The 15,869-nt window shown below is 50.0% G+C and overlaps 1 protein-coding gene across 8 annotated transcripts in view; it reads right to left on the bottom strand.

The window, feature by feature from the left end:
• RAP1GAP2 (RAP1 GTPase activating protein 2) overlaps positions 1-15,869 on the bottom strand; it is a 264,873-nt gene that overhangs the window by 164,874 nt on the left and 84,130 nt on the right. The gene's annotated exons all lie outside the window — the stretch shown is intronic.

The raw sequence follows: 15,869 nt of genomic DNA, 5'->3' as shown, positions 1-15,869 counted from the left end.
TGACAAGAGTGAAACTCTGTCTCAAAAGAATAATAAAAATAATAAAATAAAATAAAATGTTTAGCCCACAAGGGTCTACAACCATGGATCCAACATCATGGGGACAGATGGCCCAAGAGAATGAAGCCAACACAAAGAGACACAGTGACGAGACAGAGACGGGTTCTGCCAATGGCCCTGGATCCAGCTGTTCCTGAGGCCCAACTCTTTCTACAGATGGGTTACCCCAGCCAATAAACCCCCTTATTTTGTTTGGCTAATTCAAGATGGGCCTCTGTGACTTGCCACCAAGGGTCTTGACTAATGTATTGTACCTAAAGTATAATCCCGATTTTGTTACAATACAGAGAAACAGATGTAGATGCAGATGTAAGTATATTACGTGAGAGGGTGTGCTTTTGCATAGAAAAAAAGACCACAAAAAAATATTAAACGTTAATATCTCTACAGTCTCCCTTCTGGGATTGAAGGTGATTTTTATTTTAATCCTTGTGCTTTTCTGTGTTTTCCAAATTTTCTGCAAGGAACAAGGATTTTTAAAATATAATAAACATTTCTTTTAAAAATCAGATTGTCAGGCCGGGCACGGTGGCTCATGCCTGTAATCCCAGCACTTTGGGAGGACGAAGCAGGCAGATCACGAGGTCAGGAGTTTGAGACCAGCCTGGCCAACATAGTAAAACCCCATCTTTACTAAAAATACAAAAAAATTAGCCGGGTGTGGTGGTGGGCACCTGTAATCCTAGCTACTTGGGAGGCTAAGGCAAGGAGAATCACTTGAACTTGGGAGGGAGGTCACAGTGAGCCGAGAGTGCGCCACTGCACTCCAGCCCGGGTGACAGTGCGAGACTCCGTCTCCAAAAAAAAAAAGATTGTCAAGCAGCAGCACAGAGGGCACCCTGAAGAAGGTTCTGAGGCCGTGCCGGGGTCACGGGTCACACAGATTCCCACCCCTGAGGCCTGCTCTGCAGGTCAACGCACCCTGGAGTAGCTGCGGCCCATCTCAAAGCAGGCCAGCAGGTCACAGAGGGCATCCACATTGTGGTCACTAAACTCAAGCCCTCCACTCACGTGGCCCGGAGCCACGTTCCACCTGGGCCACTTGCTGACCCCCTGTATGTCCCCGCTCACCAGATCAGCCTCCTAGGAGAGCGCCATAGGGTGCCGGCCGATGACTGGCCATGAGCCCGAGACTGCAGGAAAGGGAAATGTCAGGATGAGAAGGGAGCTCGCAGAAGGTGGCCCAGCGCTGCCCGCACCTGCTCCCGGGACCTGACCTTCCCCAGCAACACGTGATCCTCAGTGGGGGTGTGAGCTTGGGTAGGACAGAGCCCTGAGGGACCTTCAACTTCAGAATGTGGGCTGTTGGGGAAGGGAGGGCTGCTGCTTCCCTGGAGTCCCCAAGGCACTCTGGTTCCCAACTCAGCTGAGCATTCACAGAGACCAGGCGAGAACCACCCGCCAGCCCACCCCATCTTCAACCAGAGGAACGCTTTTTCTATGTACATATTAAGGTTTTGAATAAAGTTTGTTTAGGTTTTTTTTTTCATCATTTTAGCCCTTTTTAAGTTTGCAATTCAGTGGCATTTACATCATTGTACAACTAACACCACTGTCCGTTTCCCAAACTTTATCATCATCCCAAACAGGAACTTTGTACCCATTCAAAAAAAATTCCCTTTCCCTCCAACACCTAGCAACCTCTATTCTACTTTCTGCCCCTATGCATTTGCCTATTCTGGGTGCCTCATATAAGCATACTGTACACTATAAGAGTAGATAGACTATAGACTATATTTGTGCACCCCTTAAAATTTCTGTGTTGAAATCCTGACTCACACTGTCATGGTATGAGGAAGAGGGGTTTTTGGGAGGTGATTGGGTCAGGAGGGGTGGAGCCCTCATGAACGGAATCAGTGCCTTGGAAAAGAGGCCCCTGAGAGGTCCCTTGCCCCTTCACTATGTGAGAACACGGCGAGAAGACGGTTGTCTGTGATGCAGGATTTGAGCCCTCATGAGACACCCCATCTGCCAGCACCCCGAACCTGGACTTTCCAGCTTCCAGAAGTGGGAGAAGTAAATGTTGGTTTAAGCCACCCAGTCTGTGGTATTTTGTGATAGCTCAAACAGACACAGACAAAGTGGAATCAAACACTATCTGTTCTGGCCAGGCACAGTGGCTCACACCTGTAATCCCAGAAGTTTGGGAGGCCAAGGCAGGCAGATCACCTGAGGTCAGGAGTTCAAGACCAGCCTGGCCAACATGGTGAAACCCCCGTCTCTACTAAAAATACAAAAATTAGCCGGGCGCGGTGGCACATGCCTGTAATCCCAGCTACTTGAGAGGCTGAGGCAAGAGAATAGCTTGAACCTGGGAGGTGGAGGTTGCAGTGAGCTGAGATCATGCCACTGCACTCCAGCCTGGGTGACAGAGCAAGACTTCATCTCAAAAAAAAAAAAAATTGCACCTAGTAGAGGAATTGCTAAATAAGATTTTTGCCTACACACAAAAAAGACTTTCATTAGTCTTAGTCGAATTTCACACATGGGAAAACCAAGGGCCGCAGTTTCAACACCATGTACATTCAAGATCATATATCCCCCTGGATTTTTCCTGAGGCCGCTCCTCTGTCCTTCTGCAGTCGTGTTTTTGCTATCTAGAGATCCCTATCTGAAGACCTCTGAGACTTCCTCTGGGCCTGGCCCTCCACCAGAGGGATGGATAGCAGAGAGCCAGCCCTTCTCTCAACCAGGGCCTCGTAACCCAAAGCATCCACTGGCCAGATGTTTGGAAGGATGGGCAATCTGTATTCAAGGAATCCGGACTTGCCAGGGTGGAGGGTAGCTGGGCGCCACAAATCATCAGCAAAACAGGATGGGGACGCATTATCCAATCCCAGAGCCAAGGGCCAACCCCGAGCAAAGCCAGGCTGTCCTCTCAGACCAGGTCCAGCGTGGTCACAGGCTGACTGCTTTGATGTTCAGAATGGACTCAGAGAAAAGACAGCCCAGGAAGTGTGTTTATTACCAAAGGCTTGGGGATCCCGCGAGCTGCATCCATGAAGAAGAACGCACACCTCATCCAGCCGAGACAGAAGAAAGCCTCCTTGCGTCTGGGAGGGTACCAGCAGCTGCAGCCACCAGCCAAGTTGACAAGACTGTGCCAAGATCAGCATCAACTAAGCCACTAGGGCCAGCAGAGTGGACAGCTGTTGGCATTTTTACTGCCCAGCTTCCATCCCCTGAGCTTCTGAGAGCACCATGCCAGGTTTCCTTAGGTGACCCATCCCTTCTATACTCCCAGCCAAGTCCCTGTATCCCCGGAACCAGGGGTGGGCATAAGACCTAGACTTCATGAATCAGTGTACCCCACCCCTCTGGCCAAAGTTCAGGGGTGCGTATGTGACTCACTTTCTGTCCAGGGTGAGCCATCCCTGGGACATCTGCTGAAATGATTGGGAAACAGATTTGCTCTTCCTGTTGGTATTGCTAAGTGGGTAGAAGGTCAGCCCACGGCAGCCATCATCCATCTTTGTGGATAAGGTACCTGAGGACGAAGGCAACACAAAGGAAGGCACAGCCTAGAGACGGGGTGAAAGAACCAGTGTCCAAAGACCCCACTGGAGCTCTGGATCTAGCCAGGCCTGAATCTGTCCCCCTTGAACCTTCCAGTTACCTAAACCCCAAAACTTCTTTTTTTCTTTACATTAATTTGAACTGGGGCCTGTCACTTCCAACCAAAAATTTCTTGACTAAATCAGCTAAATGACCGATCAGAGGCCGGGCACGGTGGCTCACACCTGTAATCCCAGCACTTTGGGAGGCCAAGGCGAGGGGAATCACTTGACGCCAGGAGTTCGAGACCAGCCTGGCCAACATGGTGAAACCCCGTCTCTACTACAAATACAAAAATTAGCTGGGCATGACAGTGGGCACCTATAATCCCAGCTACTTGGGATTACAGTAGAATCCCAAGTATTCTACTGTAGAGAATGGGAGGCTGAGGCAGAAAAATCATTTGAACGTGACAGGTGGAGGTTGCAGTGAGCCAAGATTGCACCACTGCACTCCAGCCTGGGTGACAGAACGTGACTCCATCTCTAAAAAAAAAATTAAATAGGCCGAGTGCAGTGGCTCACACCTGTAATCCCAGCACTTTGGGAGGCCGAGGCAGGCAGATCGCTTGAGGCCAGGAGTTCGAGACTAGCCTGGCCAACGTGGTAAAACCCCATCTCTACTAAAAACATAAAAATTAGCCAGACCTGGTGGCGGACGCCTGTAATCTCAGCTACTCGGGAGGCTGAGACAGGAGAATCGCTTGAACCTGGGAGGCAGAGGTTGCAGTGAGCCGAGATCGCACCACTGCACTCCAGCCTGGCGACAGAGGGAGACGCCGCCTCAAAAAATAATAAAATAAAATAAATAAATAAAATAAATTACCAATCAGAAGGGACATTTGGGGGTATTATCTACTGCCTCACCAACACAAAGACCCTCGGGCCCCAAACCTCTATTTAATAAAAATCACAATAACACAAATGTTACAGAATTGTTTCATGTATAATACTGACTGACTCTGTTTTTGTATTCTAACTGGGGTACCAATTGCCCTGAGTCTAGGGGAGGCGGGGAGCAGGGAAGCCTCCCACAGCCTGACCTGCCCCTTCTTTCCCCAGCATTCAACACCTAACACGAAACGGCCCCAGGCTGCCCAACAGCCTCATCTCCCACCGTTCCCCAGCAGGAAATCCACACCACAGCCAAGGTGGGATCTGAGCGGGCCCCTGTTTTTCTATCTTGGCCCCTTGTCTTGTCTTCCACTGTCTCCTTTGGGGATGTGCTTCCCACTCCATCTCTCCCTTCAGACATCCTGTCCAGTCTCCAAGGCCCACTTCAAATGCCACCAACTCCAGGCAGCCTTCCTTGGGTCGCCCCCGCTTCTTCTGACCTCCAGGGCTCCCTGCACCTCTTCTCCACACCTCCTCCTTCTGTCTTGGATTCACATTCCATGGTTGATCTCTCCTTCGGGAGCATGGGCTGCTGGAGGCAGGGAGGGCACCCGCATATTGATGGAGGTGAACTGAATGAGTGAATGAACGTTTGGGACACAATCCATTTAAGGAGGGACTGCAGCCTGCATTTGCATTCATGGAGGGGAAAGAGGGGGGCAGATGCCGCCAAGAGGGCTGGCAGCCCTTTCTAGAAGGGGGCTGGGGGTCAGAGGAGCTGCGATGTGGAAGCCAGGCGTCTCAGTTCCCATCACTTGCACCACAGCTGCATCCTGCCTCCATGTGGCCATGCCCTTGGGGGACCTTCTGGCCATCCATAAGGGGCCTTTATTGCTGTCACTCTCAAAAGCCCTTCCTGGCACATATGCAGATCTCGTTTTCAGATGGCCTGCTTCAGTGACCTGTTGATTTACATGCTGTTTCTGTCTGTGCATCTCAAAGATCTTATTAAAATAGACGTTCTATGAAAATACAGATGGCACAGGTAACCCAGGCTGCAGCCGGGACCTTCCTGTTCATATCGAGAAGTGAGAATTTCTGTTCTCATTAGTGAGGCCAGCAGCCAGAAGACCTTTCAGCTTATCTGACGCCTGACAGGATAGACCTTTCCCTGCTCTCGGCTCCACCCTCCCCTTAGCTCAGGCTAAGCATTCAAAAGAAGCCCAGCTGTTCCAGAGACCCATCTGGTCCCTTCCTTTAAAAACACGCAGAATGTTCTAGGGTGCTAGAGTTCTTAACGTTTTGGAGTCTTGACCAAGACACCTGGTCTCTCTGAGCTGCATTTCAATCTGCTTCACTGGACTGTAGCACGGGATGTTCGGAGAAAAAGCATAGAATTTGGCACCGGACAGACTGGAATCCCAGCTCTGTTATACGAGTTGGGTGACATTGCAGACGCCATCCCTTTCGAACCTCAGCTTTCTCCTCTATGAAGAATGAAAATAATGATCATCAGTGTCATGCAGAGAATGAAATGAGGTAAGTGAAGCATAAGTACCAGGCAGGTGCAGGCCCAGAGCGGGGATCCACGAGAGTTTCTGTCTCTGTCCCTTCTCACGTTATTCCTGAGTTTCTGTACTGCAATGCGCAGCCTCCCATAACTTCTGTCATTTTGTTTGGAGGTAATTCAGGAGGGGAAGGGAGGAGGAATACCTGAAGGCAAATCCACAGTGGCCATTCTACAGCCCAGCTCCTACAGGGCGCCCTGCTATGCTGCCGGGACCCCTCCTTTCTCATCGCAATGGATCTGCCCAAGACCAAGAAGTCCCAAAGGACACACAGGACTGGGATGCAACCCCCAGCCTCTGTGTTCACAGGGTTACACCCAGAGCTCCCAACCCCCAGCCTCCTGCTTCCCACACTGTACATCCTGTCCTTCAGGGGAGGGGCAGGTAGCACAGGTATGGCCAGGTGTAGGTGGGCTGCAGTGAGCAGGAGGCTACCAGCCCTGTACTGAACAGGTAGCTGGAAGTTGAGGTGTAATGAGGGAAGGCTAGTCCAGCCAATGTTCCCAGAGCTTCTGATTTCTGAAGACTGAAAAACAGATTCACAATGTGGAATCTTCCAATTCTAAAATATCAGCTCCAGAGGAAAAAACAAAGTATGTGGGCAGAACAACGCCCATCAGGCATGGATGCTCCAGCCAGACAGGGCTTTGCTTCTCTGCTGCCCACTGCTGCGTCCTCAGCACCTAGGACTGTCTGGTCCAGAGGACAGGCTTCCTAACCATATGAGAAGTCTGCAGGGGCCCACTCCCCACCTCTGCCTCAGACTGCAAGCTCCTAGGTGGCAGGGCTGCTGCTGTCTGCACTCTCCGCAGTCAGGACGGCATGCTGCTACGTATGGGACAAGACAGTGAGGAACCAGGGGGCTCCCACCTCCACTGTTTTATTTTTTTGAGGGGGATAGAGTTTCACTCTTGTTGCCCAGGCTAGAGTGCAGTGGCGCGATCTCGGCTCACTGCAACCTCCACCTCCCAGGTCCAAGCGATTCTCCTGTCTTAGCTTCCTGAGTAGCTGGGATTACAGGCACCCACCACCACGCCTGGCTAATTTTTGTATTTTTAGTAGAGACGTAGATTCACCATGTTGGCCAGGCTGGTCTCGAACTCCCGACCTCAGGTGATCCGCCTGCCTCGGCCTCCCAAGGCACTGGGATTACAAGCGTGAGCCACCGTGCCCGGCCCTGCCTCCACTCTCACTAGACTCTTAACTCAGCCCCATCCATCAACCAAAGACAAGAGAGATGCCTCCCTTGTGGGGTTCTTACAAGTTGTTTTACCCCCCCAGAGTAAGCCCTCATGACAACAGGTATCATCATAGTGCCCTGATCCTGCGACACAGCATTCAGTGTGACTGATAAAGATCTTTACAGTAAAGAAAGAGAAAAAGGCAGAAGAGGGGGAAAGAAGGGAAGGGGTGGCTCTCATCCACAGGCCCCCTGCAACTCCTGCCTTTGGAGAAATGGACTAACCATAAGGCAAGGTCAGCTGTCTCAGGATACACACGGGGCCGACATGTCTCCAGAGGCGTCCCCAGCTCCCAGCCAGGCTGCCCAGCCCTGGAGGGCTCTGGGAAGGACTTGGCTGGAGCTCCAGCCTTCATGTAACACAGTGTTCATAACTGATACGCTTAAAAGCAAGTGACAATTTTTCAATCCACCCTTGCTCCAAGGGCAGTGAATAAACACAGAGTCGGCTCCAGGTTCCCACTAGTCTGCCTGGAAGGAGAAGGGAAGGAGAAGGGAAGGTTCAACCAGGACCCCCACGCTCAGAAATCTCAGCTTATGAAATACCAGCCATGTTCTTCCTTCTGCCATAGGTATAAAAGGTACCCAGGGCACCACCCAGACACTCTTAGTGGAATCCCTAAAGTGATGGGCCTGACTTTACTTTTTTTTTTTTTTTTTGAGACAGAGTCTAGCTTTGTCGCCCAGGCTGGAGTTCAGTGGTGCGATCTCAGCTCACTGCAACCTTTGCCTCCCCAGTTCAAGTGATTCTCCTGCCTCAGCCTCCCAAGTAGCTGAGATTACAGGCGCCTGCCACCACGCCCAGCTAATTTTTTATTTTTAGTAGAGACGGGGTTTCGCCATGTTGGCCAGGCTGGTCTCAAACTCCCGGCCTTGAGTGATCCGCCCGCCTTGGCCTCCCAAAGTGCTGGAATTACAGGCGTGAGCCACTGTGCACAGCCCAAATTCGGGTTTTCTAATGTTACATAACTATCATACATGGAAAACCTGTATCACTTGCCAGGATTCATTTCTTAAAGTAGCTATTAAAATAAAAAGCACTCGTCCACCTGAAATCATCTTGCCTACCTCACTTACTTTTTATGGATTCAGTAGGCAAAGAAACTGAGTTTGTTGAGGGGCAGGGAGTTGGGGGGCGTGGGGGTGCTTCATCTGCTTAAAATGACTGAGAGACTTCCTGGGCCCTTCAGCAGCCCCCGTCTGAACAGAAGTGCTTTTCGTTGATTTCACCGAACAGGCCTGACAAGCCCTCTATTTGGCAACATCCTGGTAAGCAGCCATCTGTGCACCACACAGGCTCCAAAGAGATAAAATTGCATTTAGAAAAATATATATATTGGCTAATGGCGACTGTCCACTAATTCAGACGCCCACTGGCCCCTCTTTGGCACAAATGAAGGGAGGCTGCCTCTGCCAATCAGGCGACAGTTCCAGGACCCAAGACCTAGGAAGGCAGAGTCAAGAAGAGCCCTGGCTCCTGGCCCCAGCTTCAGGATGGTCATGGCTGAGCCTGGTCCCTCACATCTACGGGTCCCAAAGCTATGCAGAGGCAAGGCATAATGACAGAGCCAATTACATGGGCAAGTGATCATTTGCAATTCTCTACAAAATCTCTTCCAGAAGGAAAGAAAGGAGAGGGAAGGGAGACAGTCCCCAATCTCAGACCAAAAAAGGGTGCCGAGTATTAAAAGGGCCCCAGGGAGCCAGGCACGGTGGCTCACGACTGTAATCCCAGCACTTTGGGAAGCCAAGGTGGGTGGATCACCTGAGGTCAGGAGTTCGAGAGCAGCCTGGCCAACATGGTGAAACCCCGTCTCTACTAAAAATATAAAAAATTAGCCGGGCACGGTGGTGGGCACCTGTAGTCCCAGCTACTCAGCATGGGAGGAGGGCCCAGGCTGAGGCAGGAGAATGGCATGAACCTGGGAGGCAGAGCTTGCAACGAGCCGAGATCACGCCACCGCACTCCAGCCTGGGCAACAGAGCGAGACTCCGTCCCAAAAAAAAAAAAAAATACAAAAATTAGCTGGGCATGGTGGTGGGCACCAGTAATCCCAGCTACTTGGGAGGCTGAGGTAGGAGAATCGCTTGAACCTGGAAGGCAAAGTTTGCAGTGAGCCCAGATCACGCCATTGCACTCCAGCCTGGGCAAGACTCTGTCTCAAAAAACAAAAAAAAAAGACCCTAGAGAAACAGGCAATGGGCACGTTCTACCTGGGGGAGCCAGGAAGCCTCTTGGGCCTCCATCCATTCATTCAGCAAATATTTACTGAGCATCTCCTATTCTGGGCAATGGAGACCCAGAGGTAAAGAAGGAAAGTTCCCTCTCTGAAACAGTTCCCATTCTAGGGGAGGAAACAGCCAATCAACTATTTATTGCACACACTAGATATGGTCAGTAAATGAGGAGCACCATGGAGGAAATACAGCAGGGTAAAGCAGTAATGACTGGAGGGAGCCGCTTAGATTGGATCGTCAGGGGAGGCCTTTCGGAAGAGATGCCATGTGAGTGAAGAGTCTGGTGATGAGAAAGCACCAGCCAATGAGCTCACTGTAAACAGCAGGTGCAAAGGGCCTGTGGCAGGGGCGAGCCTGCCATGTTCCAGGTGTGGAAAGGAGGCCTCCGCAACAGAAGCACGGTGATCACCGGGAGGAAAGGACAACGAGGTGGGAGACGAGGTCAGAGAAGCAGGCGGGGGTGTGGGCCAGACTATGGAGTTGGGATTTCATTTAAAATATAATGGAAAGTTGGCCAGGCGCAGGGACTCACACCTGTAATTCCAACACTTTGGGAGACCGAGGTAGGAGGATCACTTGAGGCCAGGAGTTCAAGACCAGCCTGGCTAACATGGTGAAATGAAACCCCATCTCTACTGAAAATACAAAAAAAATTACCCAGGTGCGATGGTGCACGCCTGTAATCCCAGCTACTCGGGAGACTGAGGCAGGAGAATCGCTTGAACCCAGGAGGCGGAGGCTGCAGTGAACCGAAATCGCGCCACTGTACTCCAGACCGGGTGACAGAGCGAGACACTGTCTCAAAATAAATAAATAAATAAATAAATAAGTATAATGGAAAGTCTACGGAGAGCTTTCCGCAGGAGAGACACCTGGTTCTATTTGAATGTTTTAAACTCCACTCTGGCCACCATAAGGAGAGAGGATAAGAGAGACTAGAAGCCAGGAGACCAAGCAGGAGATTAAAACAGTGGCTCAGGAGGAATTAAACTCACTTGCGCCTCACATTCTGTCCCTTCAACTCGAACGGTCTAAGGCCTCAGACCTTTGGTGAAGTGAATAGCGGGAAGCTGGCTAAAGGGAGGTGTTTGTTCTTTAAAGCAACAACAGCCCACCGGGTGTCATTCAAACATCAGACACAAGAGGACAGGAGACAGGCCCTTCCAGAAAGGGCAGGACCCAGCTGCCTCCTAAGGAGAGAACAAGCAGCCATCTGTTCTGGGACCAGGGAGTGGATCGGCTCCTGTCTCATGCCCCTTCCAACTCTGGGACTCTGGGACTGCAAGGCCAGAATTCTGGACAAACCCCAGGCACAGTCCTCATGCCCAGCCAGCTCGTGGGGCTGCCTGCAATGGCAGGACACAGGTATCCTCTCGATACCAGGTTCACACCCTAGAAACAAATCAATCAACAATGGCTAACGTCACAAAAACAGACAACTACACAACTACTAATGGCACGATCTTGCCAGAAAACAAAAACAAACAAACAACAACAAAAAACAAATCTGATGGTGCCTCTAGAACTAAATACTAACTTACAGGTAACACAGGGGACAGCAGAACATGTTAAATAACACCAGGAGATGCCATCCACAAAATCCTGACTGTGGGATACTCCACAAGACAAACAGTCCAGTTTCTTCCACAAATAAATTGTAAGAAAAAAAGAGTTGGGTGGGCCAGGCACAGTGGCTCACACCTATAATCCCAGCACATTGGAAGGCCGAGGTGGGCAGATCACTTGAGTCCAGGAGTTCGAGACCAGCCTGGGCAATATGACGAAACCCCATCTCTACAAAAACTACAAAAATTAGCTGGGCGTGGTGACGGGCACCTGTAGTCCCAGCTACTTGGGATGCTGAGGTAGGAGAATCACTCGAGCCCAGGAGGCAGAAGTTGCAGTGAACCGAGATCATATCACTGCACTCCACCCTGGGTGGCAGAGTGAGACCACCTGTTCAAAAAAATTAAATTAAAAATTTTTAAAAAGAGTTGGAAGGGCCGAGCAGGATGGCTCGTATCTCCTATAATTCCAGCACTTTGGGAGGCCAAGGTGGGTGGATCACTTGAGGCCAGGAGTTCGAGACCAGCCTGGCCAACATGGTAAAACCCCATCTCTACTACAAATACAAAAATTAGCCGGGCGTAGTGACAGGCGCCTGTAATCCCAGCTACTTGAGAGGTTGAGGCCTGAGAATGGCTTGAAACCGGGAGGCAGAGGTTGCAGTGAGCCGAGATCGTGCCACTGCACTCCAGCCTGGGCGACAGAGCAAGACCCTGTCTCAAAAAAAAAAAAAAAAAAGAGTTGGAGGAAAATACAGATTAAAAGACACATCACCCATCACATAGTATTGTTTGAATTCTGACTCAAAAAAACTTTTGAAAACTTTTATGAGACAACTGGGGAAATTCAAATACTGACTAAATATGGTATTAAGAAATCACTGTTAATTTAGAGGGTATAATAATGGTAGTGTTATGGGTTTTTTTTAAGAATTCTTAACTTTTTTTTTTTTCTGTTGCCCAGGCTGGAGTGCAGTGGCTCTATCTCGGCTCTCCGCAGAGATAGAGCCTCTGCGGAGTTCTCTGCCTCCCGGGTTCAAGCAACTTTCGTGCCACAGCCTCTCGAGTAGCTGGGACCAAAGGCACATGCCACCATGCTCAGCTATGTTTTTTTTAATTTTTTTGTAGAGATGAGTCTCACTATATTGCCCAGGCTGGTCTCGAACTCCTGGGCTCCAGTGGTGATCCTCCCACCTCAGCCTCCCAAAGTGCTGAGACTACAGGCATGAGCCACCATGCCTGGCCAAGAATTCTTATCTTTAAGATACAAATTGAAATATTTAAGAAGGAAATGATCTAATGTCTGAGATTTACTTCAAAAAAATAATCTTGTGGAGGAGTGCATTGGTACATAAATGAAACAAGATTGGGGCCATAAGTTGATAATGGCTGAAACTAGGTATTATGTTACCCTATTCTCTCTACTTTTGTGTATGCTTGAGAATTTTCACAACAAAATTTTTTTAAAAAAGAATTGTGATAGGCTTTTTCTACCCAGGAATAACCCACCAGGTATGATACTCCACAACAAAGGGATCACATTCATCAGATTTGAGGCTCTCCCCCGACAGCCTGCCAGAATTTGCTGAATGATGAGAGAATCCGTATCTTCCTCTTCATAGAACTCCATGATGGGAGCTGTCTCAAAATAACTACCCACTGTAAGAAGTGGACTTGTTTTCATTTATGCTAAATGACCTCTCTCCAGTTCCGAGAGTCACACCCAAGGCCACACTGACTTTATCCACATCTTTCAGAACGTACTTTTTTTTTTTTTTTTTTTTTTTTTTTGAGACAGAGTCTCGCTCTGTAGCCCAGGCTGGAGTGCAGTGGCACGATCTCAGCTAACTGCAACCTCAGCCTCCCGGGTTCAACCAGTTGTCCTGCCTCAGCCTCCTGAATAGCTGGGATTACAGGCGCACGCCACCACGCCCAGCTACTTTTTGCATTTTTAGTAGACACGGGTTTTTGACATGTTGGCCAGGGTGGTTTTGAACTCCTGACCTCAGGTGATCCACCTGCCTCGGCCTCCCAAAGTGCTGGGATTACAGGCGTGAGCCACTGCGCCAGGCCAAGAACATAAATATTTTGACGGTGTTCCTCTGCCTCTGTCCTTCCCAGCAAAGGTGGCTGTTTTCCCCCTCGGAGAGCCAAGCTCCCCACTACCCACATCCATAAGAAACAGGCTCTGAAAATCAAAGCGGTTTCCAAACCGCAGTCTCTGAGGAAGGCTTCATCCAAGTGTCTCCTGGGAGCCATGCTCAAACCCAATCAACTCTCAGACATGCCGCTGCTTTTACAGGATCTCATGTGCCAGAAACCCTGAAAGATAGGCAGGAGGAGGCATAACCTCCAGGCTGCACCACAGCTCCCATAGAGCACGGTCAAATCTGAGATGATGAGCACCATGCCCATTTCTCGAAAAGGGAAATTGAAGTTGGAGCTTGGAGCACAGTTCTTGGGAACTACCAAGACTACCTGGGAGTCTCTTATTTCTGGGACTATATGGGACATCTGTCTCATAACCACCCTGGCTGGCACACCTCCCTGTCCCCTAATAGGCAATATTTCCAAGTGGCCTGGAAAGAGCAGGAGGATGACAAAGACCACTGGGTGGTCCCTGCAAGTCACACACAACCATTTCAACTCTTAAGGCTAAGAGCCAACAGTGTTATCTGCACAAGCCTGTCAATTACAGGTGCTGGGAAGATCAATGGATGGATCAAGCCTTCTGGGAGGAGAAGGGGCCTGAGCCTGACCCCACCTTGTGATGAGAGGGGTGGAAGGAAAAACTCATCAAATTTAACGCCCAGCATGGAGTATGGGGAATGCTTAAGAGAGGCTGGCAGCTGCAGCCTGCTCCAGGCCTCCTGTGGCCACCAGTGCCTGCAGAGCAAGGGTCAATAGTGTTCACTGCACTCATTTCAGACGCTTAAAGACAAAGAAACTCCAGATACAGCAAGGGAAGCAGAGGTCACTTAGCGCCATGATGAAATCAATCACTCTTTCTCCTTGGGTAGGTTAAGTCCATGGCCAAAGCCATCAGGATGGCTGGAGCGACAGAAGAATGGGATGAAGCCAGGGGCTGGGAAGGCCACCAATGTCTGCCTGCATTGCAGGCAAGAGCACAGTGTGCTCAGGAAGAACGAAAGGACTCCATGGGCCTGGGGCACCCGGGCCCCAGCCAATCCCTCCTTGTCCCTATCTGGGTCCTTCCCTGGGCCTCACTGCACCTGCCCCCACCACCCACAGACTAGTTCTGCCCAGGCTCAGACCCACCTGGCTGCCCCCTTGGCCCATGCATGGCTGGTCTTGACTGCTACTGGTGGGGCTGTCACCACCAGACATCTGACCTTGGTCACCAGGAGCACAAGCTCAGGGAGAGAAGAGGGGAAACAGTTCCGATCAAACCCCCTTTACCTTTATGCAGCACTTCGTACCTTTCTGTCCTATCTCCACTCACATGATCTGACTTGCGCCTCACAGCCCTTTGTGGGGAGGCAGAAACTGAGGCTCCCAGAGACGAAATCTACCATCACACCACGGTCAACAGATGAGCCAGGAGGAGAACTTCTCACTCTCTATGCAGGGGGCTTTTCCTCTCCACCCCCCGACCACCACCCATTCTATACTCAGAATCAGGAATTGGTCCTATGCATCTGCCTTTCTATCAAGCCCATTTTCCATTCCAGCCCTCAAAGCAGGCCCAGGCTGTCTCAGACCAGCCATCCCATACATCCGTCTGGCTTTAGAGAGTTGACCTGTTCACCACCACTCTACAGATAAAATGCTGAAGGGCAGAAAACAGAAGGGAATCCAAGTCCAGGGGAAGATGGACTCAGGCCCTGGAACATTGCACTCCAGAGTTCCCATGGCAGCTTCTTCTGCTAGACACACATGTCGCTGGCATCAGCCATTCCTAGACCACTTGCAGGATTTCCACTATATTTGATAACACTTGTATTATTATTACTACTATTTCTATTAAATAGATTCATTTCAGCCGGGCACAGTGGCTCACGCCTGTAATCCCAGCACTTTGAGAGGCCGAGGCAGGTGGATCGCCTGAGCTCAGGAGTTTGAGACCACCCTGGGCAACATGGTGAAACCCCCGTCTCTATTAAAATACAAAAAATTAGCTGGGCGTGGTGGCGGGTGCCTGTAGTCCCAGCTACTCCGGAGACTGAGGCCCGAGAATTGTTTGAGCCCAGGAGGTGGAGGTTGCAGTGGGCCGAGATGGCACCACTGTACTCCAGCTTGGGCTAAGAGACTCCTCCTCAAAAATAAATAAATAAATAAATAAAATAGATTAATTCTTGTGACTTCATATGTTTAAAGTGATGTTTTATATCACTACCACGAATGGAAAAAAATCAGTACCACTGGCCATTAACCAGGAGAGAATCCTAAAAATAAATGAAACAAAAACAAAAACAACCTAAGTTCTAGCAGCCAGGCAACTGTTCTCCACTCAGAGGACCGGGGCCAGAGGTCTGCTCTCTCTTAGTTACAAAAAGAAGATTAGCAAGTGTTTAAAAGGTGTTACAGGCAGACTAGCACCCACCTGAAACTTCCCCTCGAAATCACAAGGATTCGCAAAGAACTGAAAAGGGAAGAACTTTCTCACTAGGTGACTCAATGTTACTTCATGCTGAACCACCTTATGTCATTTTCACAGCAAATTCATTCTGAGCAGCGGGCAACACCTTGTTACACTACATTATAGGAAGGGGGACGAGAGGAATGGGGGACAACCCACCACAAGGGCAATCCATGCCAGCTTCTCAAAGTCCCCCCTATTCCCTGCGTA

Source organism: Pongo pygmaeus, chromosome 19 (assembly GCF_028885625.2).
Source record: "Pongo pygmaeus isolate AG05252 chromosome 19, NHGRI_mPonPyg2-v2.0_pri, whole genome shotgun sequence".
NCBI lineage: Eukaryota > Metazoa > Chordata > Mammalia > Primates > Hominidae > Pongo > Pongo pygmaeus.
Note: the sequence above shows the minus strand (reverse complement) of the source record. Positions and strands in the feature narration are given on the sequence as shown.